The following is a 5,734-nucleotide window of genomic DNA, read 5'->3' on the forward strand; positions in this document are numbered from 1 at the left end:
AAAATTTATGACGAAGTTTGAGGTTTTTTTAACGGCTTATACTATTATTTCAGGTACTTATATAGTGTCGTCAATTTAGGCAGCGCTTTACATATATATTGTACATTCACATCACTCCCTAACCCTCAAGGGGCATACAATCTAAGGTTCCTAACTCACATTCATACATACACATACTAGGGCCAATTTAGATAGGATTTAATTAAACTGCCAGCATGTCTTTGGAGAGTGGGAGGAAACCGAAGTACCCGGAGGAAACCCACACAGGAACAGGGAGAACATGCAAATATGCATTTAGCCACTGTGCTGCCCATGCAAGTTATTGGCCATAAAAGGGACATGAATCAGAAAACATTTCAAAAAGTACAATTTTTAAAGGGGTAGTCATTTTTCATTGCTTAAATTAAAAGAAAATAAATTGAAAAATTCCTTAAATATCATGCCTGGGGGTTCCCCTTAAACTACCTGCAAAGTTGCACATCTGTACAATGTACAGAATCTGCTGCAGCAGGACTGACATTTTAAAAAAATATTTAATTTTTAATTAAAAAAAACAACAAACCAGCGTGGGGTCCCCCCTCCTAGTATATCCTTTAGGAGGAAGGTTAGGAGGGAGCCCACAGTAAAACATGTTTTTTTTTAAAGTGCGTGGGGTTCCCCCTAAAGGCCACACCAGACCCTTTAGGCCTAGTAAGACTTTTAAGGAGAACCCCACCTCCCAAAATTGGGGGATGGGGAAGTGCATGAGGTTCCCCTAAAAGTCATATCAGGCCCTTTAGGCCTGGTAGAACCTTTAAGAGGAACCAAACCCCCTCAGAATTGGGAGGGGAAGCATGGGGGTCCTCCCTATATTCCTACCAGACCCTTGATATGACCATAGGCCTGGCAGGCCAAAAAAAGGAGGGACGAACGAGTGCCCCCCCCCCCCCCCCCCCCCGGGTCTTACCAGGCCTTGTGCCCACAGCATAGGGACGGTGTTCCCATTCCGATGAGGACAAGGGCCTCTTCCCCACAACCCTGGCCGGGTGGTTGCGGGCAGGAGGTTCATTAGCATCAGGGTACCCCTTTAAATAATGGGGTGCCTTAATGTTGCCTCCCCTTGTGAATGAGTAAGGGGCACTTGTACCCCTACCCTTTCACTAAAGGGTAAAAGAGTGAAAAGATAGAGACCAGAGTTTTGAAAAAATCCTTTATTGAAGAAAAATACAAGTTTTTGACACGTTCTTTATGGGGAAAAAAAACGGTTCCAGCGTTGTAATCCATCTTCAATCACGGCGTCCAGCGTTATCACGCCGCCGCCGACTTGCTGAAATGAAAAAAACCTGCCAAGAACTCGCCGCTATCTGACATTTAGGAGTCAAGAGGTAAACAATTGGGTGGGAGCTAGCGGTGACATCATTGCTAGCTCCGGCCAATGGTGTACGTCTGACTGGAAACGGTGAGAACTGTCATCCACTATTGGGCGAAGCTATTGATGATATCACCGCTAGCTGAGACTTTGGCCGATCATGGCTCTTATTGTTAACTCAGCTGTGATTGGTCAAAGTATTGCACCTGACCTGTTGTCAGATGCAATGCTTTGGCCAATTACAATGTGCCGCCAGAGCGTATTACATTGTGGGGCGCGCGGGCAAACGGCCCAGATGTTCATGTGTTTAGTGAGCACATGAACAACCAATGTTCGACATATAGACCATCCCTAATATACAGCTAAGAGGCTGGAGGTACCACCAAAAGTGCCCCGTTTGTTTGTTTTAGGAGGAATTGGGGGCACGGACTTTGGCTATTGGGAGTAGAAAAGGTCCTGATGTGCGTGGGAATAAACAATGCACCAGGATGTTGTCAGAGAAAGAAATAGCACCTCATCATTGGTGACAGTGGGAGGAATTGTGACCCAACATGAGTGTCATTGGGAGGAATTGTGACCCACCATGAGTGTCATTGGGAGGAATTGTGACCCATCATGAGTGTCATTGGGAGGAATTGTGACCCACCATGAGTGTCATTGGGAGGAATTGTGACCCACCATGAGTGTCATTGGGAGGAATTGTGACCCATCATGAGTGTCATTGGGAGGAATTGTGACCAATCATCATCGCTTCTCGGCCTTTTGGCTAAGATCAAGTGTAGTATCGACCTTGCCTTTAGGGGTGTCCCTGCTTCCAGCTAGGACGTTGAGAACCACTTGTATCTATCCCAGCCATTTGGTCTGTGTGGGGTACCCTCTACTCGGCCTGGTAGGATCGTCGATTAAATTCGGCTTCACCTGCTTGCTGCTATTGGGTTTGAGGCTTAGCCCCCACACAGAACGAGTTTGTGATCTTCCCCCCCCTTGTTCACTCTGCGTTACTACCTCCGGGCAGTAGACGCTCAATAGCCTTTTCAAAGGCTAAGCAAGAGTGAAGCCGCCGAGGAAGAAGAAGGAGAAGGAATCCGCTGAAGACCTCTTGGAAGCCCTCCTGAGAACTCCTCTGCGACAAGATGGGGAAGAATAAGCAAACCGCCAAGAAGCCGCTGACCGCCGCCGCCGCCCCAGCCAAGACTTCGGGAGAAGCCCCCTCCGCCTCCACCTCCACCTCAGAACGCTCCGGCCCTGCAGATGGTCTCCCCCCCCTGGAGCCCTGGATGAAGCAGACAGTCGTGCTGCGACTGAAAGAAGTGGAAGGCAGAGTCCCGGACATGACCCCGGAAGTCTTTGGCAAGAAGATGATCCTGGAACAAGGATTCAGCAAGGCAGAGACCCTGTCGGTGCAGTCCTTCATGAAAGGTATCTTCTTCGTAACTTTTGTATCGTTACAGGTCTGCAGAAGGTACTGGGAGACGGTGAAGACCTCTGGGCCCGATTCCCTTTTCTGCAAGTCTATTGCGAATTCTCCCATTCAAAGGGACGAAAGGCGGATAACAGTGTCCATGAGGAACCCTCACGTCCCCGGAAGAGATATTGCCACCTATCTCCAGAGGTTCTGCGTCGTGTTGAAGGACTCAGTCCGGATACTAGACGCCAATGGCTTCTGGACAGGTAAGTGGGCTGTGTTTTGCAGATTGCTGAGAGATCGTCCCGCTGGAGATCTCCAACACCTGCAACAGTGCTTCTCCCTGGGAGCGTCAGCAGGACTCCTACATTACCCGGATCAACCCCAGTCATGCCGCAGGTGCGGACAGCCGGGGCACGAGGGTAAGGATTGCCATGTGCTTCCATGTAGATTCTGCCAGTCTGCAGGTCACGAGACCAAGGATTGCCCGAGGTCCAAAACCTGCAACCTCTGTGGACGGTCAGAGCACGTCTACAGGGACTGCCCAGAGAGAAGCAGGACGTATGCTGGGGCCCTGAGTAAGGGCCCTGCTGCCAAACCAGCGCCACAGAAGCCTCAGAAGGACCCAGGTAAGAGGAACCCCCCTCCCCCCACCCCAGCCCCCCCTACCCCTCCGGTGCCGGAGGCCGCCCCCCCTGACCCTGGTCCCCCTGCCCCCCCCGCCCCTGGCCCTCCTGCCCCCCCTGCCCCTCCTGCCCCCCCTACCCCTTGCCCTCCTGCCCTTTGCCCCCCTGCCCCACCCCTCCCGGGCCCAGTTCCACCCCCCCGACCTGTCCTCACAGGAGGATTTCCCGCCCCTTCACCCTGCCACCACCGTCAGCAGCTCTGCGGCGGGGTACAGGAAGCGGAAGAAGGAGCAGGCCAGCCCGGCGGCGGAGGACGCCTCCACCGCCACCAAACGGCCTGCCGTCCTCCAGAATGTCGCAGGTCCCGACCCCGTCGGGGAGGACCTCGACACGCTGGAGGAGGAGGAGGTGGAAGAAGAAATGGCTCTGACCAGGTCGGAACCAGATCTCTCCAACGACTTCGATGAGGTCCTCAACGAGGTCCTCAACCAGATCGGTCTGAGCCAGGACATTGGTCAGGCTGCAGAGGTCACAGAGGTCGCCCCCCCTCTCCAGGGGAGGTAAGCACAGCCCCTGCCGACTAACCCCTTCATCTCTTTCCCATGATGGCTGAGATCTCTATCTTTTCCATTAATGTGAGGAGCATCAAGGATGTGTCTAGGAGGCAGACTGTGCTGACCTTTCTTTCCACACAGCAGAGTGATGTCTACATGCTTCAGGAGTGCGCCCTTCCCCCTCTGAGGAGGTACACTCATTTGTCCTCCCAGTGGACCCACGGTCCCTCCTACTGGTCTGGGGGTGGCGATTGCAAGTCTGCAGGGGTAGCGGTTCTTATCAGAGGAGGTCGTTTCACTGTTGACTCCGTCCAAGAGCTCGTCTGTGGCCGCCTTTTGGTCATAGACGGCTCATGGGCGGGGGAGCCCGTTAGGCTCATCAACGTGTACGCCTCCCCGGAGAAGAACGCGCGGCTGGAGCTTTTCCAAACCCTGCGGACGCAACTCGTCACAACGAGAACAGTAGTAATCGGCGGTGATTTTAACTGTCCGATAGGAGGATGGGCGCAGCTCCAGCATGTACGCGAAACTCGACGCCACCTCGAAGCTGCTCCGGGAGGTGATTGCGGAGGCTTCCCTGCAGGACGCCGTGGGATCCGTGGGGCGCGGTTCCGTGAACTACTCATGGAGCCGCCCCGACGGGTCTGTGCGTTCCAGGATTGACTTTGTGCTCACCTCTAGGGCAGTCAGGCACCGCGGGTTCTCCATGGTTCCCTGCTTTTTCTCTGACCACAGGGCCATTCACTTTCGGGGTGACCTGGGAGAGGGCTTTGCCCCGGGCCCAGGCTCCTGGAAGCTGAATTGCACCCTGCTGGACGACGAGGAACTGCTAGCGGAGCTCAGGGAAATCTACGGTGCCTGGCGAGAGGAGAAGTCTTTCTTTCCCAAGGTAAGCGACTGGTGGGAGTTCGTGAAAGTCAAGCTGCGCAGCTTCTTTCAGGCCAGGGGACGCCAGCAAGTGTGTGCCAGGAGGAGGGAACTCAGGAGACTGCAGCGTCAGCTGCAATCCCTGCAGGACCTTCACCTCTGTGGCTGGGACGTGAGGCAAGACCTGGAGGACACCAAGAAGAGCTTGAAAAAGCACTTTGAGGAAGAATCCAGGCACATTGTCTTCCGTGCCAAGGTGGAGCATCTAGAGAAAGGTGAGAAGTGTAACTCTTTCTTTTTCAGGAAACTCCACTCAGGACACACACCCCTGTCGGAGCTGCGTGACAAGACCGGAACGCTCCAGAAAGGGAAGGAGGCCGTGATGGAAGTGGTCAGCGACTACTACACCGACCTCTACTCCCCCAAAGAAACAGACACGGCAGCAGCCGACAGGTTCTTGTCAGGTATCTCTAATGCTATTGATCCTGCAGGTTTGTCGGCCACCAACGCCCCCTTGACGTTGGAGGAGCTGCACTCTGCCGCTAAATCCTTTAGGCGAGGCAGGACCCCGGGCTACGACGGTCTCCCAGCGGAGCTCTATGTAGCGCTGTGGGATCTCGTGGGCCCGGACCTGCTCGAGCTGTACGAGGAGATGGTGGTGGAGGGCAAGATGCCTCCTTCGTTGAGAGAGGGGATGATCACGATCCTGTACAAGCGTAAGGGGGAGAGATGTGACTTGAAAAATTGGCGTCCCATTTCTCTCCTGAACGTGGACTACAAGATCCTCGCCAAAGTCATGGCGAACAGGCTGAAGGCTGTCATCGGACAGATAATTCACCCGGATCAGACTTGTGGCATTCCTGGCCGCAGGATTGCGGACAGCCTAGCGCTTTGTCCGGGACACGGTCCAATACATCAAAGACCGCCGTGTGCA

At 53.8% G+C, this 5,734-nt stretch overlaps 1 pseudogene; it reads left to right on the top strand.

The window, feature by feature from the left end:
• Positions 1–2,094: 2,094 nt before the first annotated feature.
• LOC149463136 (U2 spliceosomal RNA) lies at positions 2,095–2,187 on the top strand (annotated as a pseudogene).
• Positions 2,188–5,734: the final 3,547 nt, after the last annotated feature.

This window comes from Staurois parvus, unplaced genomic scaffold, assembly GCF_062004578.1.
Source record: "Staurois parvus isolate SC_StPar_1 unplaced genomic scaffold, SC_StPar_1.0 ptg000159l, whole genome shotgun sequence".
Classification (NCBI taxonomy): domain Eukaryota; kingdom Metazoa; phylum Chordata; class Amphibia; order Anura; family Ranidae; genus Staurois; species Staurois parvus.